Genomic DNA, 27,063 nt, shown 5'->3' with positions numbered 1-27,063 from the left:
AAGACTGTCAATCATGATGAGACTGTTACCTCTCTTAATTTGTTCTTGCTTACGCCTGTCTCCTTTGCTTCCCAGAATAATGCTGTACTTAGGATTTCACAAGAAGTAGCTTCTGAGAGTAAGTTAACAGTGTCAGATATATCATGTCAACCACATTTTTTTTTAAGATGGAGTTTCTCTGTTGTTGCCCAAGCTGGGGTGCCATGGCAAAATCCTGGCTCACCACAACCTCTGCCTCCTGGGTTCAAGTGAATCTCCTGCTCCAGCCTCCCTAGTAGCTGGGATTATAGGCATGCACCACGACACCAGGCTAATTTTGTATTTTTAGTAGAGTCCGGGTTTCTACATATTGGTCAGGCTGGTCTTGAACTCCCGACCTCAGGTGATCCGGAAGCCTTGGATTCCCAAAGTGCTGGGATTACAGGCACGAGCCACTGCACCTGGCCAACACATTTTTACATAACAGGAGATCCTTTAGTCCACCCAAAGGCTGCCCTTAGCTGCATCTTTAACACAACTTTTTCCCCAAGTATATGGAGAGTTTTTTTAGGCTTCTGCTTGTATACTTGCCTATTCTTCTCACTCCCTGTTTTAATTTAACATAGACATGCAATGCTAGAAAATAGAATTGCTCTCTACCAGCTAAGCAGGGGGGAGACTGTGCAGTTTCTGACACTTCTCGTTGCATATGGACAAATACATCGGGCATTATAGAGACTCAGTTGTAAAAATCAACAAATGTGTTGCCTGGTTAAAATGACTAGACTCTTCTGGCTTCTTCTTTGATCTATTCTATTGTAGTTGGTTTGCATCTTGCCTAAGGCGCATATTCCAAACTCTTGATATTTTCATCCTGATAGTCATACTGGTAGTCTCCCTCGTGTGGTGCAACCTACAAACATTTTTATTTGTGTGCAAATATTTGTGTGCAGCCATTCCTCAAATATCAAATTGTTTCTCTTGGGCTGAAATTCGAAAACCCAAAGAAATGTGTGGTTTATGTGCCGGGTGCAGTGGCTCACGTCTGTAATCCCAGTTCTTTCAGAGGCCACGGCAGGTGGATCACAAGGTCAAGAATTTGAGGCCAGGTTCGTCAATATGGCGAAACCCTGTCTCTACTAAAAATACAAAAATTATCCGGGTGTAGTGGTGCACACCTGTAGTCCTGTAGGGAGACCCCCCTGAAACCATTGCTATGGAACAAAAGATGAAACGCTCCTGATTGTTGTAAATTCAAAATTGCATGCAGGATTGTGTAAAGACAATGCCAGGATGGGCTGCCAGTATGAGCCAACAGCGAGTGATGTACATCCCCCTGCAGAGAGCCTATAAATGGACGTGTAGTCAGGGAGGTTTCACATCACCAAGATTCCTATCTCAGAAAAGTAGATGTTCATACCTCTGGGAATGAGATGCAACCCTTGTGGAGAGTCTACAAATTGACACATGAGGGGCGTATGTTCATATGGATAAGATAGGGTTATAAATACCCTTATCTTGCCACAGCTCTTCTAGGTCTCTTCAGGGTTTAGGCATACTCCCTTCTGAGAATTTTTTGGTTTAACTGGTTGTCTAGCTTCACGTCCTGTTTCTATTGATTGTTTGCAACCAGCTTTTCCTGCAACTGTTACTGCTGATTAATATCTTGCTAATCATAGGATATGAATTTACTGTGTTTTAAGGCTCTGTTAGAAATTACTGATGCACACACTATGATGTAAATTCTTATCTCTGTATACTGTACTTCTGCATACCGATGTTATGTTAAATAATTATTTCAACCCCATGTGACCATCTCACCTCATAATCAAACGACCCTAAATCCCTCACTAACCTACCCCAGCCCTCACTAAGCTTAATAATAATTGCTGGTTTATCCAGTGCATTGGTGGCATCACAGGACCAGATGGCAATGCCCCACCTGAACCCACTTTCACTATCATGGGTTTGTCTTTTATTTCTTGACCAGCCAATCCACCTGGAAACAAAGAAAGAGGCCTGTTACACTATGGGCTCCTGGCCAGATCCCACAATATAATCCCAGCAACTTGGGATGCTGAGGTGGGAGAATCACTTGAATCCAGAAGATGGAGGCTGCAGTGAGCCGAGTTCATGCCACTGCAATCCAGCCTGGGCCACAGAGTGAGACTCCATTTAAAAAAAAGAAAAGGGGGGATGGCGCCAAGATGACCGAAAAGGCACAGCACCAGCCTGCAGCTCCCAGCACCAGCAACACAGAAGTCGAGTGATTTCTGCTTTTCCAAGAGAGTTACCAGGTTCATCTCACTGGGGCGTCTTGGATAGTGGGTGCAGGACAGTGGATGCAGCCCAACGAATGAGAGCAGAAGCAGGGTGAGGCATCACAAGGGGGAAGGGAATTCCCTTTCCTAGCCAAGGGAAACTGTGACACACAACACTTGGAAAATCAGGTCACTCCCACCCTAGTAATGTGCTTTACCAAGGGTCTTAGGAAACGGCACATCAGGAGATCATATCCCGCACCTGGCTCGGAGGATCCCTTGCCCATGGAGGCCCCCTCATTGCTAGCACAGCAGTCTGAGATCTAACTGCAAGGCAGCAGTAAGGCTGGGGAAGGGGCACCTGCCATTGCTGAGGTTTAAGTAGGTAAACAAAGTTGCCAGGAAGCTTAAACTGGGTGGAGCCCACCGGAGCTCAGGGAGGCCTGCATGCCTCTGTAGACTCTACCTCTGGGGACAGGGCATAGCCAAACAAAAGGCAGCAGAAACCTCTGCCAATGTAAATGTCCCTGTCTAACAGTTTTGAAAAGAGTAGTGGTTCTCCCAGCATGGAGTTTGGGATCTGAGAACGGACAGACTGTCTACTCAAGTGGGTCCCTGACTCCTGAGTAGCCTAACTGGGAGACATCCCCACTAGGGGCAGACTGACACCCCACACCTCACATGGCCAGGTACACCTCTCAGATGAAGCTTCCAGAGGAAGCTTCCAGAAGAATGATCAGACTCGCTGTTCAGCAATATTCACTCTTCTGCAGCTTCCGCTGCTGATACCCAGGCAAAAAGGGTCTGGAGTGGACCTCAAGGAAACTCCAACAGACCTGCAGCTGAGGGTCCTCACTGTTAGAAGGAAAACTAACAAAGAGAAAGGACATCCACACCAAAACCCCATGTGTACGTCACCATCATCAAGGACCAAAGGTAGATAAAACAACAAAGATGGCAAAAAAGCAGTGCAGAAAAGCTGAAAATTCTAAAACTCGGAGAGCTTCTCCCCCTCCAAAGGAACACAGCTCCTCGCTAGCAACGGAATAAAGCTGGACAGAGAATGACTTTGACGAGTTGAGAGGAGAAGACTTCAATCAAACGTCTCCGAGCTAAAGGAGGAAGTACGAACCCAGTGCAAAGAAACTAAAAACCTTGAAAAAAGATTTGACAAACGGCTAACTAGAATAACCAATGTAGAGAAGTCCTTAAACAACCTGATAGAAATGAAAACCATGAAAAAAGAACTACGTGACAAATGCAAAAGTTTCCGTAACCAACTCGATCAACTGGTAGAAAGGGTATCAGCGACTGAAGCTCAAATGAATGAAAATAAGTGAGAAGAGAAGTTCAGAAAAAAAGGAGTATAAATAAATGAGCAAAGCCTCCAGGAAATTTGGGACTATGTGAAAACCCCAAATCTATATCTGATTGGTGTACCTGAAAGTGACGGGGAGAATGGAACCAAGTTGGAACACACTCTGCAGGATATTATCCAGGACAACTTCCTCAACCTAGCAAGGCAGGTCAACATTCAAATTCAGGAAATACAGAGAATGCCACAAAGATACTCCTCGAGAAGAGCAACTCCAAGACACATAATTGTCAGATTCTCCAAATTTGAAATGAAGGAAACAATGTTAAGGGCAGCCAGAGAGAAAGGTCGGTTTCCCAACAAACGGAAGCCATCAGACTAAGAGCTGATCTCTCAGCAGAAACTCTACAAGCCAGAAGAGAGTGGCGGCCAATAGTCAACATTCTTAAAGAAAAGAATTTTCTTAATCCAATCTGTCACTGATGGACATTTGGGTTGATTCCAAGTCTTTGCTATTGTGAATAGTGCTGCAATAAACATACGTGTGCATGTGTCTTTATAGCAGCATAATTTATAATCCTTTGGGTATATACCCAGTAATGGGATGGCTGGGTCATATGGTACATCTAGTTCTAGATCCTTGAGGAATCGCCATACTGTTTTCCAGAATGGTTGAAGTAGTTTACAATCCCACCAACAGTGTAAAAGCGTTCCTATTTCTCCACATCCTCTCCAGCACTTGTTGTTTCCTGACTTTTTAATGATCGCCATTCTAACTGGTGTGAGATGGTATCTCATTGTGGTTTTGATTTGCATTTCTCTGATGGCATGGGGAGGGGGGAGGGGGGAGGGATTGCATTGGGAGTTATACCTGATGTAAATGACGAGTTGATGGGTGCAGCACACCAACATGGCACAAGTATACATATGTAACAAACCTGCATGTTATGCACATGTACCCTACAACTTAAAGTATAATAATAATAAATAAATTAAAAAAAAGAAATAAATTAAAAAAAAAAAAGAAAAGAATTTTCATCCAGAATTTCATATTCAGCCAAACTCTGCTTTATAAGTGAAGGATAAATAAAATCCTTTACAGATGAGCAAATGCTGAGAGATTTTTTCACCACCAGGCCTGCCCTACGAGAGCTCCTAAAGGAAGCGCTAAACATGGAAAGGAACAACTGGTACCAGTCACTGCAAAAACATGCCAAAATGTAAAGCCGTCGATGCTAGGAAGAAACTGCATCAACTAATGAGCAAAATAACCATACAACATCATAATGACAGGATCAAGTTCACAGATAACAATATCAACCTTAAATGTAAGTGGGCTAAATGGTCCAATTAAAAGACACAGACTGGCAAATTGGATACAGAGTCAAGAGCCATCAGCCTGCTGTATTCAGGAGACCCATCTCACGTGCAGAGACACACATAGGATTAAAATAAAGGGATGGAGGAAGATCTACCAAGCAAATGGAAAACAAAAAAGGCAGAGGTTGCAATCCTAGTCTCTGACAAAACAGACTTTAAACCAACAAAGATCAAAAGAGATAAAGAAGGCCATTACACAATGGTAAAGGGATCAATCCAACAACAAGAGCTAACTATCCTAAATATATATGCACCCAATACAGGAGCACCCAGATGCATACAGCAAGCCTTAGAGACTTACAAAGAGACTTGGACTCTCACACAATAATAATGGGAGATTTTAAAACCCAACAGTCAACATTAGACAGATCAACGAGACAGAAAATTAACAAGGATATCCAGGAATTGAACTCAACTCTGCACCAAGCGGACCTAATAGACATATACAGAACTCTCCACCACAAATCAACAGAATATACATTCTTCTCAGCACCACATCATACTCATTCCAATATTGACCATATAGTTGGAAGTAAAGCACTCCTCAGCAAATGTACAAGAACAGAAGTTATAACAAACTGTCTCTCAGACCACAGTGCAATCAAACTAGAACTCAGGACTAAGAAACTCACTGAAAACCACAAAACTACATGGAAACTGAATAATCTGCTACTGAATGACTACTGGATACATAACGTAATGAAGACAGAAATAAAGATATTGTTTGAAACCAATGAAAACAAAGATACAACATTCCAGAATCTCTGACATATTTAAAGTAGTGTGTAGAGGGAAATTTCTAGCACTAAATGTCCATAAGTAAAGCAGGAAAGATCTAAAATTGACACCCAGAGATAGACCAATGGAGCAGAACAGAGCCCTCAGAAATAATACCACACATCTGCAATCATCTGACCTTTGACAATCCTGACAAAAACAAGACATGGGGAAAGAATTCCCTATTTAATAAATGGTGCTGGGAAAACTGGCTAGCCATAAGTAGAAAGCTGAAACTGAATCCCTTCCTTACAACTTATACAAAAATTAATTGAAGATGGATTAATGATTTAAATGTTAGACATAAAAAACCAAAAACCCTAGAAGAAAACCTGGGCAATACCATTCAGGACATAGGCATGGGCAAGGACTACATGTCTGAAACACGAAAAGCAATGACAACAAAAGCCAAAATTGACAAATGGGATCTAATTAAACTAAAGAGCTTCTGCATAGCAAAAGAAACTACCATCAGAGTGAACAGGCAACCTACAGAATGGGAGAACATATTTGCAATCTACTCATCTGACAAAGGGCTAATATCCAGAACCTACAAAGAACTCAAACAAATTTACAGGAAAAAGCAAACAACCCCATCAAAAAGTGGGCAAAAGATATGAATAGACAGTCTCAAAAGAAGACATTCGTTTAGCCAACAGACACAGGAAGAAATGCTCATCATCACTGGCCATTAGAGAAATGCAAATCAAAACCACAATGATATACCAACTCACACCAGTTAAAGTGGCGAACATGAAAAAGTTGGGAAACAATAGGTGCTGGAGAGGATGTGGAGAAATAGGAACACTTTTACACTGTTGGTGGGACTGTATACTAGTTCAACCATTGTGGAAGACAGTGTGGCGATTCCTCAAGGATCTAGAACTAGAAATATCATTTGACCCAGCCATCCCATTACTGGGTATATACCCAAGGGATTATAAGTCATGCTACTATAATGACACATGCACATGTATGTTTATGGTGGCACTATTCACAATAGTAAAGACTTGGTACCAACCCAAATGTCCATTAACGACAGACTGGATTAAGAAAATGTGGCACATATACACCATGGAATACTATGCAGCCATGAAAAAGGATGAGTTCACGTCCTTTGCAATGACAAGGATGAAGTTGCAAGCCATCATTTGGAGCAAACTATCAGAAAGACAGAAAACCAAACACCACATGTTCTCACTCATAGGTGGGAATTGAACAATGAGAACACTTGGACACCGGATGGGGAACATCATGCAGCAGAGTCTGTTATGGGGTGGGGGAAGTGGAGAGAGAAAGCATAAGTAGATATACCTAATGTAAATGACGATTTAAGGTGTGCAGCACACCAACATGACACATGTATACATACGCAACAAACCTGCATGTTGTCCATATGTACCCTAGAACATAAAAAATAAAATTTTTTTTAAAAGACAAAGGAAATTAAAAAAAGAAAAGAAGAGAAATTATGAAAGCCCAAAACTACAGTTACTGAGACTGTTGTTAATTCTTTAAGTTTTGATCATATTTTCACCTAAGTGAGAGTACAGACACTTCAAAATAGAGCCACACAGGCTGGATGTTATATACTCCCACTGAAATTTTAAGGATTCAGATAGCTCTCAAAACAGATCATATTTTCCTGTAAATAGAAGATTCCAGTCTACATGAGTGAGCATAGTAAGGAAGTCCCCTCTGCTTTAACTTTTACCAAAATAAGTGACCTGAAGTACTCTGATGTTAACCAATCAATTTATTTCTATGGCTTTGTTTACTGATTCGCATTTGACAAAACCCACTGTTTTGTTATTGTATTGCCCAGGGGGAGTTATCACTGTATCTGTAGAGGGGAGCTGCCCCAAATCATAAATGACAAATTAAACCCAATTCCATGTATAACTAAATTTGTTGAAATTTTGTCTTGTCACACATGTTCACAGAAAGCAATGGCCAGTGGAGTCTCTCAGCCTGCATCGTTCTCACTCTGACTCTCCTACCTTTCTCTTTCACTTACAAGGACCTTTATGATGACACTGGGAAAAACCCAGATAACCCAGAATAAGCTTTCCATCTCAACATACTCAGCTGTATCACCGTTGAACAGTGTTTTTTCCAAGAAAAGTAAATGCATGTGTTCCAAGGGTTAGGATGGGAATTTTTTTTTTTTTTTTTTTTGAGACAGAGTTTCACTCATGTTGCCCCAGCTGGAATGCAGTGGGGTGATCTCAGCTCACTGCAACCTCCACCTCCCAGGTTCAAGTTATTCTCCTGCCTCAGCCTCCCAAGTAGCTGGGATTACAGATGCCCGACACCATGCCCAGCTAATTTTTGCATTTTTAGTAGAAACAGGTTTCACCATGTTGGCAAGGCTGGTCTCGAACTCCTGATCTCGTGATTTGCCCATCTCGTCCTCCCAAAGTGTTGGGATTACAGGTGTGAGCCACCGCACCCAGCCCGGATGTGGACATTTTTAAGAGGCCATTGTTCTGTCTCATACAGGTCACTTTCATAAACATTACCCACAACAAAAGCACGTTTTGCCTTCCTTCCATGTCTCACTTTTCTGTCTGCACAAACCACAGTGAAACATACTTGCTCTGCTATGAAGTGGCTGAATGAACCTAAGTTGCTCATTTGACCTCCCTCAGCCTCTTTCCTCATCTGCGGTGTACGGTTGACTCTTACTGCATCAGAAAATGACAGTGGAAGAGTAAATTAACAAGTGTAATACATTAGTCACAGAGACTGGTACCCGATGAGCCCTCGGTAAACATTCCTTTCAGTCCTTTCCTTTCACCATCCCATTTTTCTTGCCCTCACTCATCTTTTCCTTCAACTCCTTTCTCTTCAATAACTTTCTCAGTCTATCCTGCCAATTAAAGACACCACACTACCCATTCTCTCATGACTCTGATGGTGTGTTCTCGTGACAGAGTCTGTTTCCCATTCAAGGCAATGGTATTATGTATATGGAGAGGTCTGTTTGCAACAAGAAATCCTTTTTATGTTCACACAAAATTTATACACGATTTGTCTTAACTTACACATACCAGTCTCAATTCTACCCTGTTATTTCATACATGCACTTCATTATTTTATTCTTCAGTCTTTCTCCTTATGCCCTGAAAATTAGGATAGTACAAAAACAAAAATAATGGCCTGGGCCAGAAGAGGGTATTCCTTTAGCAAGATGAATGCTGTCTGCAAGGCAGCCCTGAAGCCCATTTCTGGGTTTGGCTTACATTACAGCCATTCCACTCTAGGACACATCGTTAGATTCCCAGAAGAGAATAATTGTCACTGAAGCCACATCCACTCTGAGCATTCCTACTGTTAGGTAAATGAATGTTTTCGGAATGTTGTGCATGAGTTACTCCTCCTAAATTCTTCTACTCCTGCAAGTTAAGCTTCCCTACTAACCATCTTCGTCTCCAACTGGCCTGCCTGGACCCTGACTGGAAAGTACCTCCCCACTCTGCATGGTCAGGGTGGTACTTTTGCCTATTCCCATCATTATAATATCTCACAAAGTGATACAGCACTCACTATGCTCCAGGCACTATCCTAAGGGCTTTTCATGTAGCTACAGTCCTAACAAAAATATCCTAAGTGCCACCACCCCGTTTTTGGAGATTAAAAAAAAAGAAAAAAAAAAAAAAACCTGTGGCAGAGAAGTATGTGCCCATTGTCACCTAACTCCATAATTTAACCTCATCCTTCACTTCATCTGCTAAGATGACACTCTAAAATTAACAAGGTCTCCCGAATGACATGCAACTTCAAAAATGATTTCTGTCCCATTTGCTTTCATTATTTGACAGCCAGCATTTTGTTTTCTGTCTCATCCTTCACTTATGCACCTGTTCCCTAACACTATACTCACAACTGCACAGTCCTGCATAAAAGCTAGCTTTTAGAGACCTCAATCTGTTTTGGAAAAAAGAAAGGCCAGGTTCCAAGTCTCACAAAAAGTCATTTTTTATTCTATTGTCAACTATTTGCATGGCCATTCTCTGGCCATAAACAACTGCACTAGAAACAGAAAGTGTAATGAGAAGAAAGTAGGAGGAGGGTGAGTTTCTGTATAGACACACAGGGAAAAGATTCCAAATCCAGAAAAATTCATAAAATGCACCCAGGGTGTGTGTCTTTGACCAATGACAGCCTCACCTGTCACGTTCCACGGTGTTGGCCTCTTACTTCCTTCTCAACCTGCCCTTCCTGGTCTTGCTTTCTTAGACCAATACAAACAACCTGGGAGCTGGGGCCAGATCAGAACACACAGCACCGAGTGGTAGGGTTGGTAAAGGCAGAAAAGGAAGAAGAGTGTTTGACTCATGAAGACCTGACTCACCTAGGTACATATCACCTAGGCAGGTAATAGATTACTGAAAGGCTTTACAGGACTCATGGTTGTTATCCAGAATGACTGACTGAGGCAAGGTTCTTGAACAATTGAGTTTTATTGAGCCATAGCTCGAAGGTGCACCCTGGGAAAACGTGAATTGCAAAAAACCTCAGTGGCTTGTGTTCTCTCTGAAGAGGTTTCAGGAGGCTTAGTATTTATACATTTGATTAAGGGAGAGAAGGCACGTAGGAAGAGAAGGAGTGGGCAGAGAAACAATTGATCTAATCTTCTCTTCCTTCTCTGCCTCAGAAAATGATAAAGTTATAATCAGCATGTCTTTCTTTCACAAAGAAATACACATCGTGAAAGGTTTTGAGGTCAAGAAAAAACAATTTGTTCAGGCAATCATCCAGAGATGCCTCAGATCTTTGGCTTTCCTGTTTACTCCATTCTTTATCTTTTCTTTCTTTTTTTTTTTAAGAGATGCAATCTTGCTCTGTCACCTAGACTAGAGTGTACTCACTGCAGCCTTGAACCCCTGTGCTGAAGCGTCCTCCCACCTTAGCCTCCCAAGTATCTGAGACTATAGGCATGCACCACTGAACCTGGGTAACTTGATTTATTTTGTTTAGTAAAGATGTGTCTCTCTTTGTTGCTTAGGCTGGTCTTAAACTCCTGGTTTCAAGTGATCCTCCTGCCTTGGACTCTCAAAGTGCTGAGATGACAGGCCTGTGACAGCACACCTGCCATCCCAATTCTTCAAAAGCTCTCAGAGAAAGCATTGTAGAAGATGTTTGTGGCTGTATGTTAAATCTGATCCTACATGACTAGGAAAGCTCATTCTTAAGAAGTCACGTCCCATGGTAAAGGGGATGAAGTCAAATCAGAAAGGGCAAAGGGAAGCTAAAAGGCGACAGTATAATCCCGGAACCTCATTACAGTCACACAACTGTTGCTTCAATTATAGCAATTTGTTTGGCAAACATGGCTCTAACCCTTTCTGTTGTATGTTGGCTCACCTGTAATATCTGGAGAAGTCTATAGACTAGATTTTCTAGAGTTTCTGAAGCATCTTCCAATTGCAATTACAATCTGACACAATTCTCTGAATTGCAGTCTGAACCCAGTGTTCATGTGTACCTTTTGTGTAGTCTACACATCAGCAGGCTAAACGTTGTTTATATATAAGTTGCTATGATTTCTCCAGAATTTTATGTAAGTCATCTAGTTTCAGCTTGTAAGGTTTAATCTATCAATCAGACAAAAGGCTAATATCCAGAATCTACAAGAAACTTAAACGAATTTACAAGAGAAAAAAATGAACAACCCCATCAAAAAGTGGGTGAAGCATATGAACAGACACTTTTCAAAAAGAGACATTTATGTGACCAACAAATATAATGATAGAAATACAAAGATAATGATAAAAAACTCATTATCACTGGTGATTAGAGACATGCAAATCAAAATCACAAGGAGATACCATCTCATGCCAGTTAGAATGGTGATCATTAAAAGGCCAGGAAACAACAGATGCTGGAGAGAATTGTGGAGAAATATGAATGCTTTTACACTGTGGGTGGGAGTGTAAAAAGACACATGCGCACATATGTTTATTGCGGCACTATTCACAATAGCAAAGACTTGGAACCAATCCAAATGCCTATCAATGAGAGACTGAATAAAGAAAATGTGGTACATATACACCATGGAATTTGATGCAGCCATAATAAAGGATGAATTCATTTCCTTTGCAGGGACATGGATGCAGCTGGAAACCATCATTCTCAGCAAACTAACACAGGAACAGAAAACCAAACACCACATTTTCTCACTTATAAGTGGTAGTTGAACAATGAGAACTCGTGGACACAGGGAGGGGAACATCATACACTGGGGCCTGTTGAGGGGTGGGAGGCTAAGGGAGGGATAGCATTAGGAAAAATTCCTAATGTAGATGATGGATCAGTGGGTGCAGCAAAACACCATGGCACGTGTATACCTATGTAACAAACCTGCAGGTTCTGCACATGTATCGTAGAACTTAAAAGTGCAATTTGAAAAAATGATACAAATTTTAAAAGCACAGTTTTAAGGTATAATATACCAAAATGGAAGAAAAATGGAAGAAAATTCTGAAACCATTAGTTTTGAAACTTGTAGCCAGAAAAAAATTTAGGTTTCAATTCATATTGTAGGTAAATAACAAAATTCAAAAAAAAAAAAAAAAAAAAAAAAAAAAGAGCACGTCTAAAATTCAATAATTGTTGTTCTGTTGTTTTCTTCTGGAAAATAATCTTCCCCTCCTGTTTCCCATTTTTATGAAACAGAAATAACATGGGACCAATGTATTTCCAAAATAAGCTTTAGTCTTATACTTGGATTGTTTACATAAAGTGCAGGAAGTATGTAGATTCAAGGCCTGTATTAGTACCTATATGTTATATATATATTTATATATGTATAAATATAAGAATATATATATATTCTATGATGTAGAATGGCACTAATGTATATTAACAAATCTGTACAGGTTTTCAGCAGCCTGAATTCTTCTTTCTTCAGAAGAAAGGATTCAACTAAGGGTCATAAAGCAGAAGAAGAGACTGAGGCAAGTTTTACAGCAAGAGTGAAAGTTTATTTAAAAGCTTTAGAGCAGAAATTAAAGAAAGTAAAGTACACTTAAAAGAGGACCAAACAGGCAATGAGATTTCACACGTGTGGTTTGACTTTGGACTTAGGCTTTTGTATGTTGGAATAATTCTGAAGTCTGCATCTCTTCTTCCCTGATTTTTCCCTTAAAGTGGGCTGTCTGCATGTGCAGTGGCCCACCAGCACTTAAGAATGGAGCCTGTGTAGTGTGTTTCCTGGAGTACAGTTGGAAAACAGATCTCGAAATAAAAGCTATGTATGTCAACAAAATTGGTCTCCTTATAAAATCCTGTTATAAATTTCTATCATTTATGTGTTACCTTGGCATCTATCTTTAATCTTCTTTGAACACACTCACATTCCTTCTCTCTCTCTCTCTCTCTCTCTCTCTCTCTCTGCTTTGAGATGTAAATTTATTACCTACTATCTCTAAAACTCAGCAAGGGCTTCCTCAGATAAATGTTAACTTTTTCTATTTACAAAAGCACAGTTTAAATACAACTTTTTAAAAAAATAGTGAGTTTTTTGCGTTCCATGCATAAAGTTTTAAAATAAAAAATCTGGAGGGGTGGAGCAAGATGGCCGAACAGGAACAGCTCCAGTTTCCAGCTCCCAGCGCCAGTGACACAGAAGACAGGTGATTTCTGCATTTTCAACTGAGGTACTGTGTTCATCTCACTAGGGAGTGCCAGACAATCGGTGCTGGTCAGTTGCTGCAGCAAGACCAGTGGGAGCTGAAGCAGGGTGAGGCATTACCTCACCTGGGAAGTGCAAGGGGGAAGGGAATCCCTTTTCCTAGCGAGGGGAACTGAGATATACAACACCTGGAAAATTGGGTAACTCCCACCCCAATACTGCACTTTACGAAGGGTCTGAGCAAACGGGCACACCAGGAGATTATATCCCACAACTGGCCGGGAGGGTCCCATGCCCACGGAGCCTCCTTCATTACTAGCACAACAGTCTGTGATCTAAGGGCACCGCAGCAGCCAGGCTGGGGGAGGGGTGTCCACCATTGCTGAGGCTCAAGTAGGTAAACAAAGCTGCTGGGAAGCTCGAACTGGGTAGAGCCCACAGCAGCTCAAGTAGGCCTGCCTGTCTCTGTAGACTCCACCTCTGGGGACAGGGTACAGCTAAACAACAACAACAACAACCACAACAAAAAAGGCAGCAGAAATCTCTGCAGATGCAGACGACTCTGTCTGACAGTTTTGAAGAGAGCAGTGGATCTCCAAACACGGAGGTTGAGATCTGATAACGGACAGACTGCCTGCTCAAGTGGGTCCCTGAATCCTGAGTAGCCTAACTGGGAGACATCCCCCACTAAGGGCAGACCGACACCCCACACCTCACATGGTAGAGTACACCCCTGAGAGGAAGCTTCCAAAGCAAGAATCAGACAGGTACACGTGCTGTTCAGCAATATTCTATCTTCTGCAGCCTCTGCTGCTGATACCCAGGCAAACAGAGTCTGGAGTGGACCTCAAGCAATCTCTAACAGACCTACAGCTGAGGGTCCTGACTGTTAGAAGGAAAACTAACAAACAGGAAAGACACCCACACAAAAACCCCATCAGTACATCACCATCATCAAAGACCAGAGGCAGATAAAACCACAAAGATGGGGAAAAAGCAGGGCAGAAAAGCTGGAAATTCAAAAAATAAGAGCACATCTCCCCCTGCAAAGGAACCCAGCTCATCACCAGCAACAGATCAAAGCTGGACGGAGAATGACTTTGACGAGATGAGAGAAGGTTTTAGTCCATCAAGCTTCTCAGAGCTAAAGGAGGAATTATGTACCCAGTGCAAAGAAACTAAAAATCTTGGAAAAAGAGTGGAAGAATTGATAACTAGAATAATTAGTGCAGAGAAGACCATAAATGAACTGACAGAGATGAAAACCATGACACAAGAAATACGTGACAAATGCACAAGCTTCAGTAACTGACTCGATCAACTGGAAGAAAGAGTATCCGTGATTAAAGATCAAATGAATGAAATGAAGTGAGAAGAGAAATCTAAAGAAAAAAGAAGAAAAAGAAATGAACAAAGCCTGCAAGAAGTATGGGATTATGTGAAAAGACCAAATCTACGTCTGATTGTGGTGCCTGAAAGTGAGGGGGAAAATGGAACCAACTTGGAAAACACTCTTCAGGATATCATCCAGGAGAACTTCCCCAACCTAGTAGGGCAGGCCAACATTCAAATTCAGGAAATACAGAGAACGCCACAGGGATACTCCTCGAGAAGAACAACTTCAAGACACATAATTGCCATATTCAGCAAAGTTGAAATGAAGGAAAAAATCTTAAGGGCATCCAGAGAGAAAGGTCGGATTACCCGCAGGGGAAAGCCCATCAGACTAACAGCAGATCTTTCGGCAGAAACTCTACAAGCCGGAAGAGAGTGGGGGCCAATAGTCAACATTCTTAAAGAAAAGAATTTTCAACCCGGAATTTCATATCCAGCCCAAATAAGTTTCATAAGTGAAGGGGAAATAAAATTCTTTACAGATAAGCAAATGCTTAGAGATTTTGTCACCACCAGGCCTGCCTTACAAGAGACCCTGAAGGAAGCACTAAACATGGAAAGGAAAAACCGGTACCAGCCATTGCAAAAACATGTAAAAATGTAAAGACCATCGAGGCTAGGAAGAAACTGCATCAACTAACGAGCATAATAACCCGTTAATATCATAATGGCAGGATCAAGTTCACACATAACAATATTAACCTTAAATGTAAATGGACTAAATGCTCCAATTAAAAGACACAGACTGGCAAACAGGATAAAGAGTCAAGACCCATCAGTTTGCTGTATTCAGGAGACCCGTCTCACATGCAGAGACATACATAGGCTCAAAATAAAGGGATGGAGGAAGATCTACCAAGCAAATAGAGAACAAAAAAAAGCAGGGGTTGCAATCCCAGTCTCTGATAAAACAGACTTTAAACCATCAAAGATCAAAAGAGACAAAGAAGGCCATTACATAATGGTAAAGGGATCAATTCAACAGGAAGAGCTAACTATCCTAAATACATATGCACCCAATACAGGAGCACCCAGATTCATATAGCAAGTCCTTAGAGACTTACAAAGAGACTTTGACTCCCTTACAATAATAATGGGAGACTTCAACACCCCACTGTCAACATTAGACAGATCAATGAGACAGAAAGTTAACAAGGATATCCAGGATTTGAACTCATCTCTGCAGCAAGCAGACCTAATAGACATCTACAGAACTCTCCACCCTAAATGAACAGAATATACATTCTTCTCAGCACCACATCACACTTATTCCAAAATTGACCATATATTTGGAAGTAAAGCACTCCTCAGCAAATATACAAGAACAGAAATTATAACAAACTGTCTCTCAGACCACAGTGCAAACAAACTAGAACTCAGAACTAAGAAACTCAATCAAAACCGCTCAACTACATGGAAACTGAATAACCTGCTCCTGAATAACTACTGGGTTCATAAGGAAATGAAGGCAGAAATAAAGATGTTCTTTGAAACCAATGAGAACAAAGAGACAACATACCAGAATCTCTGGAACACATTTAAAGCAGTGTGTAGAGGGAAATTTATAGAACTAAATACCCACAAGAGAAAGCTGGAAAGATCTAAAATTGACCCTCTAACATCACAATTAAAAGAACTAGAGAAGCAAGAGCAAACACATTCAAAAGCTAGCAGAAGGCAAGAAATAACGAAGATCGGAGCAGAACTAAAGGAGATAGAGACCCAAAAAACCCTCCAAAAAATCAATGAATCCAGGAGTTGGTTTTTTTAAAAGATCAACAAAATTGATAGACTGCTAGCAAGACTAAAAAAGAAGAAAAGAGAGAAGAATCAAAGAGATGCAATAAAAAAATGATAAAGGGAATATCACCACTGACCCCACAGAAATACAAACTACCATCAGAGAATACTATAAACACCTCTACGCCAATAAACTAGAAAATCTAGAAGAAATGGATAATTTCCTGGACACTTACACTCTCCCAAGACCAAACCAGGAAGAAGCTGAATCCCTGAATAGACCAACAGCAGGCTATGAAATTGAGGCAATAATTAATTGCCTATCAACGAAAAAAAGTCCAGGACCAGATGGATTCACAGCTGAATTCTACCAGAGGTACAAGGAGTAGCTGGTACCATTCCTTCTGAAACTATTCCAATCAATAGAAAAAGAGGGAATCCTCCCTAACTCATTTTATGAGGCCAATATCATCCTGATACCAAAGCCTGGCAGAGACACAATAAAAAAAGAGAATTTTAGACCAATATTCCTGATGAATATCGATGCAAGAATCCTCAATAAAATACTGGCAAACTGGATCCAGCAGCCCATCAAAAAGCTTATCCACCATGATCAAGTGGGCTTCATCCCTGGGATGCAAGGCTGGTTCAACATACGCAAATCAATAAACGTAATCCAGCATATAAACAGAACCAAACGCAAAAACCACATGATTATCTCAATAGATGCAGAAAAGGCCTTTGACAAAATTCAAGAGCCCTTCATGCTAAAAATGCTCAATAAATTCGGTATTGATGGAATGTATCTCAAAATAATAAGAACGATTTATGACAAACCCACAGCCAATATCATACTGAATGGGCAAAAACTGGAAAAATTCCCTTTGAAAACTGGCACAAGACAGGGATGCCCTCTCTCACCACTCCTATTCAACATAGTGTTGGAAGTTCTGGCTAGGGCAATCAGGCAAGAGAAAGAAATAAATCGTATTCAGTTAGGAAAAGAAGTCAAATTGTCCCTGTTTGCAGATGACATGATTGTATATTTAGAAAACCCCATTGTCTCAGACCAAAATCTCCTTAAGCTGATAAGAAACTTCAGCAAAGTCTCAGGATGCAAAATTAATGTGCAAAAATCACAAGCATTCTTATATGCCAGTAACAGAGAAAAAGAAAGCTAAATCATGAATGAACTTCCATTCACAATTGCTTCAAAGAGAATAAAATACCTAGGAATCCAACTTACAAGGGATGTAAAGGACCTCTTCAAGGAGAACTACAAACCACTGTTCAGTGAAATAAAAGAGGACACAAACAAACGGAAGAACATATCATGCTCATGGATAGGAAGAATCAATATCGTGAAAATGGCCATACTGCCCAAGGTCATTTATAGATTCAAGGCCATCCCCATCAAGCTACCAATGAGTTTCTTCACAGAATTGGAAAAAACTACTTTAAAGTTCATATGGAACAAAAAAAGAGCCTGCATTGCCAAGACAATCCTAAGCAAAAAGAACAAAGCTGGAGGCATCACGGAACCTGACTTCAAACTATACTACATGGCTACAGTAACCAAAACATCGTAGTACTGGTACCAAAACAGAGATATAGACCAATGGAACAGAACAGATCCCTCAGAAATACTACCACAGTTCTACAGCCATCTGATCTTTGACAAACTTGAGAAAAACAAGAAATGGGGGAAAGGATTCCCTATTTAACAAATGGTGCTGGGAAAATTGGCTAGCCGTAAGTAGAAAGTTGAAACTGGATCCTTTCCTTACTCCCTATATGAAAATTAATTCAAGATGGATTAGAGACTTAAATGTTAGACCTAATACCATAAAAACCCTAGAAGAAAACCTAGGTAATACCATTCAGGACATAGGCATGGGCAAGGACTTCATGTCTAAAACACCAAAAGCAATGACAATAAAAGCCAAAATTGAGAAATGGGATCTAATTAAACTAAAAAGCTTCTGCACAACAAGAGACTACTATCAGAGTGAACAGGCAACCTACAGAATGGGAGAACATTTTTGCAATCTACTCATCTGACAAAGGGCTAATATCCAGAACCTACCAAGAACTCAAACAAATTTACAAGAAAAAGACAAACAACCCCATCAAAAAGTAGGCAAAGGATATGAACAGACATTTCTCAAAAGAAGACATTCATACAGCCAACAGACACATGAAAAAATGCTCATCATCACTGGCCATCAGAGAAATGCAAATCAAAACCACAATGAGATACCATCTCACACCAGTTAGAATGGCGATCATTAAAAAGTCAGGAAACAACAGGTGCTGGAGAGGATGTGGAGAAATAGGAACATTTTTACACTGTTGGTGGGATTGTAAACTAGTTCAACCATTGTGGAAAACAGTAAGGCGATTCCTCAAGGATCTAGAACTAGAAATACCATATGACTCAGCCATCCCATTACTGGGTATATACCCAAAGGATTATAAATCGTGCTGCTATAAAGACACATGCACACGTATGCTTATTGTGGCACTCTTCACAATAGCAAAGACTTGGAATCAACCCAAATGTCCATCAGTGACAGACTGCATTAAGAAAATTTGGCACATATACACCACGGAATACTATGTAGCCATAAAAAAGGATGAGTTCATGTCCTTTGTAGGAACATGGATACAGCTGGAAACCATGATTCTCAGCAAACTATCGCAAGAACAGAAAACCAAACACCGTGTGTTCTCACTCATAGGTGGAAAAAGAACAATGAGATCACTTTGCCTCGGGAAGGGGAATATCACACACCGGGGCCTATCATGGGGAGGGGGGAGGAGGGAGGGATTGCATTGGGAGTTATACCTGATGTAAATGATGAGTTGATGGGTGCTGACGAGTTGATGATTGTAGCACACCAATATGGCACAAGTATACACATGTAAAAAACCTGCACATTATGCACATGTAACCTAGAACTTAAAGTATAATAAAATAATAATAATAATAATAATAATAATAATGAAAAGAGAGACACACTCTTGCTCTGTCACGTAGACTAGAGAGTACTCACTGCAGTCTTGAACTCCTGGGCTGAAGCAGTCCTCCCACTTTAGCCTCCCAAGTATCTGAGACTATGGGCATGCACCACTGCACCTGGCTAATTTGATTTATTTTGTTTAGTAAAGACGTGGTCTCCCTTTGTTGCTTAGGCTGGTCTTAAACTCCTGGTTTCAAGTGATCCTCCTGCCTTGGACTCTCAAAGTGCTGGGATTACAGGCCTGTGACAGCACAGCTGGCACCCCAATTCTTCAAAAGCTCTCAGAGAATGCATTGTAGAAGACTTTTGTGGCTGTATGTTTCATCTGATCCTACCTGATTAGGAAGGCTCATTCTGGAGAAGTCACATCTCATGGAAAAGGAGATGAAGTCAAATCAGAAAAGGGCGAAGGGAAATCAGAGCAAAATGGGGGCAGTATAATCCTGGAATCTTATTAAAGTCACAAAATTGCTGCTTCAGTTAGAGCAATTTGTTTGGCAAACATTGTTCTAAACCTTTCAGTTGTATATTGGCTCACCTGTAATGTCTGGAGCAGTCTATAGACTAGTTTTTCTAGAGTTTCTGAAGCATCTCCCAATTGCAATGGCAATCTGACACAATTCTCTGAATTGCAGTCTGAGTCCAGCGTTCATGTGTACCTTTTGTGCAGTCTACACATCAGCAGGCATAAAGGTTGTTTATATATAAGTTGCTATGATTTCTCCAGAAGTTTACATAAGCCATCCAGTTTCAGCTTGTAAGGTTTAATGTATCCATCTGATAAAAGGCTAATATCCAGAATCTACAAGAAACTTAAACAAATTTACAAGAAAAAAAAATGAACAACCCCATCGAAAAGTGGGCGAAGCACACGAACAGACACTTCTCAAAATAAGACATTTGTGTGACAAAGAAACATATCAAAAAATGCTCGTCATCACTGGTCATTAGAGATATGCCAATCAAAACCACAATGAGATACCATCTCATGCCAGTTAGAATGGTGATCATTAAAAGGTCAGGAAAACACAGATGCTGGAGAGAATGTGGAGAAATACGAACGATTTTACACTGTTGGTGGGAGTGTAAATTAGTTCAACCATTGTGGAAGACAGTGTGGCGATTCCTCAAGGATCTGGAACAAAAAATATCATTTGACCCAGGAATCCCATTACTGGATATATACCCAAAGGATTATAGAACATTCTACTATAAAGACACATGTGCACATATGTTTATTGTGGCACTATTCACAATAGCAAAGACTTGGAACCAACCCAAATGCCTATCAATGACAGACTAGATAAAGGAAATGTGATACATATATATCATGGAATTCAATGGAGCCATAATAAAGGTTGAGTTCACGTCTTTTGCAGGGACATGGATGAAGCTGGAAACCACCATTCTCAGCAAACTAACACAGGAACAGAAAAGCAAACACTGCATGTTCTCACTCATAATTGGGAGTTGAACAACGAGAACACAGGGACAGAGGGAGGGGAACATCATACACTGGGGCCTGTTAGGGGGTGGGGACTAGGGGTGGGATAGCTTTAGGAGAAATACCTAATGTAGTTGATGGGTTAGTGGGTGCAGCAAAACACCATGGCACGTGTATACCTATGTAACAAACCTGTAGGTTCTGCACATGTATCCCAGAACTTAAAAGTATAATTTTAAAAAATGATAAAAATTATAAAAGCACAGTTTTAATTTACAATATACCAAAATGGAAGAGAAATGGAAGAAAATTTTGAAACGATTAGTTTTGAAACTTGTACCCAGGATAAAATTTGGGATTCAGTCCAAATTATAGGTAAATAACAAAATTCAAAAGAAAAATGAACACATCTAAAATTTAATAACTGTTGTTCTGTTGTTTTCTTCTGCAAAACAATTTTCCCCCTTCTGTTTCCCATTTTTATGAAATGGAAATCATATGGGACAACCTTATTTCCAAAATACGTTTTATTCTCATACCTGGATTGTTTACACAAAGTGCAGCAAGAGTGTAGATTCAAAGCCTCTATGAATACATACATGTTGTGTGTGTATATATATATATGTATAAATATAAGAATATACACATATTCTATCATGTAGAATGGCACTAAAGTATATTAATGGCAGCAAATCTGTACAAGTCTGCAGCAGCCACAATTCTTGTTTCTTCAGAAGAAAGGATTCAACTAACGCTCGTAAGGCAAAAGAAGAGACTGAGGCAAGTTTTACAGCAAGAGTGAAAGTTTATTTAAAAGCTTTAGAGCAGAAATTAAAGAAAGTAAAGTACACTGAAAGCAGGGCCAAACAGGTGATGAGATTTCAGGTGTGTGGTTTGACCTTTGACTAAGTTTTTGTATGATGGAATAATTCTGAGGTCTGCATCTCTTCTCCCCTGATTCTTTCCTTAAAGTGGGCTGTCTGCATGTGCAGTGGCCCACCAGCACTTGAGAAGGCAGCCTGTGTAATGTGTTTCCTGGAGTACAGATGGAAAACAGAGACCAAAATAAAAGCTATGTATGTAAATAAAATTGGTCTCCTAATAAAATCCTCTTATAAATTTCTATCATTTTTGTGTTACCTTGGCATCTATTTTTAATCTCCTTGAACACACCCAAATTCCTTCTTTCTCTTTCTCTCTCTGCTTGGAGATGTAAATTTACTACCTACTTTCTCTAAAACTCAGGAACGGCTACCTCGGATAAATTTTAACTTTTTCTATTTACAAAAGCACAATTTAAATCCAACAGTTTTTTTTTAAAGTGAGTTTTATGGGTTCCATGCATAAAGTTTTAAAATAAAAAATCTAAAGTATTTCTATTTACCTCTATCTTTATGTATACATGCATGTGTTCTATGTGGTATCACATATATGAATCTGTCTGTACCTATGTTTATATATTGTTTGTACATGTTATCAAATTAATGTAAAAATAAATGAGTACTCATCAATTAAGTGAATAATCCCATATGCTTTTCAACACATGTGATTTTAGTAATCTTCAATAACAGAAGAACACCTCAAATGAGCATGCATACCTATCTGCACCCTCCTTAAAAAAATTATCAGCCATGAATTTTATATACAACAAAACTAAAGTTCATAAATAAAGGAAAGATAACAGACTTTTTCAGACAAACAAATGCTGAGAGAATTTGCCACTACCAAGCCAGCACTACAATAACTGCTCAAAGGAGCTCCAAATCTTGAAACAAATCCTGGAAACACATCAACCCAGAACCTCTATAAGCATGAATCTCACAGAACCTATAAAACAAAAATACAATAAAAAAATGAATAAAACCAAAGTATCCAGGCAACAAATAGCAGGATGAAAGGAACAGTGCCTCACATCTCAATACTAACATTAAATGTAAGTGGTCTAAATGCTCCACTTAAAAGATACGGAATTTCAGAATTGATAATAATTCACCAAGCAAGTGTCTACTGCCCTCAAGAGATTTCCCTAACCATAAAGGGTCATATAAACTTAAGGTAAAAGGATAGAAGAAGATGCCCCATGGAAATGTGACCAACGTGAGCAGGAGTAGCTATTCCTATATCAGGAAAAACTAACTTTAAAGCAAAAGCAGTTAAAAAAGACAAAGAGGGACATTATATAATAATAAAAGGATTTGTCCCACATGAAAATATCACAATCCTAAGTATATATACACCTAACACTGGAATTCCCAAATTTATATAACTATTACTACTAGAACTAAGAAATGAGATAGACAGTAACACAATAATAGCGAGGCACTTCAGAACTCCACTGACAGCACTAGACAGGTCATCAAGACAGAAAGTCAAGAAACAAACAGTGGATTTAAACTATGCCCTAGAGCAAAGAGACTTAAGACATATTTACAGAATATTCTATCCAACATCCCAGAATATACATTCTATTCATCAGCACATGGAACTTTCTTCAAGATAGGCCATATGATAGTCCACAAAACAAGTCTCAAAAAATCTAAGAAAACTGAAATTCTATGAAGTACTCTCTCAGACAACAGTAGAATAAAACTGGAAATCAACTCCAAAAGGAACCTTCAAAACCATGAAAACACATGGAAATTAAATAACTTGCTCCTGAATGATCATTGGGCCAAATATGAAACCAATATGGAAATTTGAAAATTCTTTGAACTGAACAATAGTGATGCATCCTATCAAAACATCTGGAATTCTGCAGAGTGTGCTAAAAGTTCATAGCTTTAAATGCCTACATCAAAAAGACTGAAAGAGCCCAAATAGATAATCTAAGGTTACATTTCTAGAAATTCAAGAAACAAGACCACACCAAAGCCAAACCCAGCAGAAGAAAGAAAATAACCAAGATCAGAGCAGAACTAAATGAAGTTGAAACAAAATAATAAAAACTATAAATAAAATGTAAAGCTGGCTTTTTGGAAAAATAAATAAAATTGATAGACCATTGGCAAGGTTAACCAAGAAAAGAAGAGAGAAGAGCCAAATAAGCTCATTTAGAAATGAAATGGGAGCTATTACCACCAAAGCCACATAAATACAAAAAATCATTGAAAGGTAGTATGAACACATTTATGTGCATAAACTAGAAAACCTAGAGGGGATGAATAAATTCCTGGAAATATAAAACCCTCCTAGATTAAATCAGAAAGAATTCGAAACCCTGAACAGACCGACAAAAAGCAGCAAGATTGAAAAGATAATTTAAAAATTAACAACAAAACAAATTCCAGGACCAGACTGTTTCACAGCTGAATTCTACTAGATATTCAAAGAAGAGTTGTTACCAATTCATTTGACACTACTCCACATTCTAGAAAAAGATGGAATTCTTCCTAAATCACTCTATGAAGCCAGTATCACCCTAATATCAAAACCAGAAAAAAACATAACAAAGGAAACTACAGACCAGTATCCCTGATGCACACATCTTAACAAAATACTAGCTAACTGAATCCAACAGCAAATCAAAAACATAATCCACCCTGATCAAATAGGTTTCATAATAGGGATGCAGGAATGGTTCTATATACACAAGTGAATAAATGTGGTACAGCACATAAACAGGATTTATAAATCACATGATCCTCTCAATAGACACTGAAAACGTACTTGACAACATCCAACATCGTTTTATGATTAAAACGCTCAGCAAAATTGGCACACAAACCCACAGCCAACATAATACTGAATGAGAAAAAGTTGAAAGCATTCACTCTCAGCAGGGGAACAACACAAGGATGGCCGCTCGCTCTCACTTTTATTCAACAGTGTACTGAGAGCCCTAACCAAATCAATCAAACAAGGGAGATAATAAAGGACATCCAAATTGATAAAGAGGAAGTAAAACTGATTCTGTTTACTGATGATATAATTGTATACCTAGAAGACCCTAAAGACTCCTCCAGAAAGCTGCTAAAACTGATAACTGAATTCAGCAAAGTTTCAGTATACAAAATTAATGTGCACAAATCAGAAGCTCTGCTACACACCAACAGTGACCAAGCAGAGAATCAAATCAAGAACTGAACCCCTTTTAGGATAGTAGTTATAAAGAAATAATAACTAGGAATATATCTAAACAAGGCGGTGAAAGACCTCAAGAAAAACTACAAAACACTGCTGAAAGAAATCATAGATGATGCAAAAAATGAAAATGGACCCCTTCCTCATGGATGAATAGAATCATTATTGTGAAAATGACCACACTGACAGAAGCAATCTACAAATTCAGTGCAATTCCCATTAAAATGCTACCATCATTTTTCACAGAACTAGAAAAAACAATTCTAAAATTCGTATGGAACCAAACAAGAGCCAACATACCCAAAGGGAGACTAAACAAAAAGAACAAATCTGGTGGTGTCACATCACCTGACTTCAAACAATACTCTATGTCCAAAGTCACCAAAACAGCTTGGTGCTGCTATAAAAATAGGCACATAGACCAATGGAACAGAATACCGATCCCAGAAATAAACCTAAATACTTACAGCCAACTTACCGTTGACAAAGAAAACCAAAACATAAAATAGGTAAAGGACCCCTTATTCAACAAATGGTGCTGAAATAATTGGCAAGCCAAAGTAGAAGAATAAAACTGGATCCTCATCTCTCACCTTATACAAAAATCAACTCAAAATGAATCAAGGACTTAAAAACTAAGACCTGAAACTATAAAAATTCTAGAAGATGACATTGGAAAAATCCTTCTGGACATTGGCTTAGGTGAAAAGTTAATGACCAAGAACCCAAAAGCAAATGCAACAAAAGCAAAAATAAATAGGTGAGAATTAAACTAAAGAGCTTCTGCACAGCAAAGCAACAGTCAGCGGACTAAACATATAACCCACAGAGTGAAAGAAAATCTTCACAATCTATACGTCTGAAAGATAACCAATATCCAGAATGTACAAGAAACTCAAACAAATTAGTAAACAAACAATCCCATGAGAAAGTGGGCTAAGTACGTGAATAAAGAATTCTCAAAAGAAGATACACAAATGGTTAACAAACATAAGAAAAAATTCTCAATATCACTAATGATCAGGGAAATGCAAATGAAAACCACAATGTGATACCACCTTACTCCTGCAAGAATGTTCATAATCAAAAAAAGAAAAAATAACAGTTGTTGGGCAGGCACAGTGGCTGACCCCTGTAATACCAACACTTTGGGAGTCCAAGATGGGCGGATCACTTAAGGTCAGGGGTTTGACCCCAGTGTGCACGGCATGGTGAAACCCTGTCTCTACTAAAAATACAAGAAAATTACCCGGATGAGGTGGCACTTGCCTGTAATCCCAGCTACTCCAGAGACTGAGGCAGAAGAATGGCTTGAACCTGGGAGGCAGAAGTTACAGTGAGACAAAGTCATGCCACTGCCCTGCAACCTGGGTGAAAGAGCAAGACTCCATCCATCTCAAAAATAAATAAATGAAAGTAATAGATGTCGATGTGGAAGCGGTGAAAGGGGAACACGTCTACATTGCTGGTGGGAACGTAAACTATAAATGAGTGGGTAAAGAAATTGTCATATATACATGATGGAATACTACTCAGCCATAAAAGGAATGAATTAATGGCATTCCCAGCAACCTGGAAGAAACTGGAGACTCTTATTCTAAGTGAAGTAACTCAGGAATGGAAAACCAAACACTGTATGTTCTCACTCATAAGTGGGTGCTAAGTTATGAGGATGCAAAGGCATAAGAATGGTACAATAGACTTATGGAAAAGGGTGGGAAGCGGGTGAACGACAAAAGACTACAAACTGATTTGAGTGTATACTGCTCTGGTGATGGGTGCACCAAAATCTCACAAATCACCACTAGAGAACTTATGTAATTAAATACCAAATCCCCAAAAACATATGGAAAAATAGATTTAAAAATAAAAATGACAAAAAATTTAAAAACAGGGTTCCTAAAAAATTCTAAAATTTAAAAAGAAAAATAAAATAAAATAAAAAAAAAAGACCCTGAAGGTCACATACCAGAAAACTCTATTATGTTGCCTCTTAGTGCATATGTTTGAGCCCACTGGCTCAACTTCTG

General features: G+C 39.5%; 1 long non-coding RNA gene across 2 annotated transcripts in view; it reads right to left on the bottom strand.

The window, feature by feature from the left end:
* The window catches only part of LOC135968350 (uncharacterized), a 39,541-nt gene that overhangs the window by 6,069 nt on the left and 6,409 nt on the right, over positions 1–27,063 (bottom strand). The window contains exon 2 of one of the 2 annotated variants that reach the window (XR_012427643.1): positions 21,739–21,988. The exons of the other annotated variant lie outside the window; for it this stretch is intronic. This is a non-coding gene — a long non-coding RNA (uncharacterized lncRNA). Of the gene's footprint in view, positions 1–21,738; positions 21,989–27,063 lie in introns of those variants that run through there. 2 annotated transcript variants of the gene reach the window in all.

This window comes from Macaca fascicularis, chromosome 19, assembly GCF_037993035.2.
Source record: "Macaca fascicularis isolate 582-1 chromosome 19, T2T-MFA8v1.1".
NCBI lineage: Eukaryota > Metazoa > Chordata > Mammalia > Primates > Cercopithecidae > Macaca > Macaca fascicularis.
This window is presented reverse-complemented; position numbering and strand designations above follow the sequence as displayed.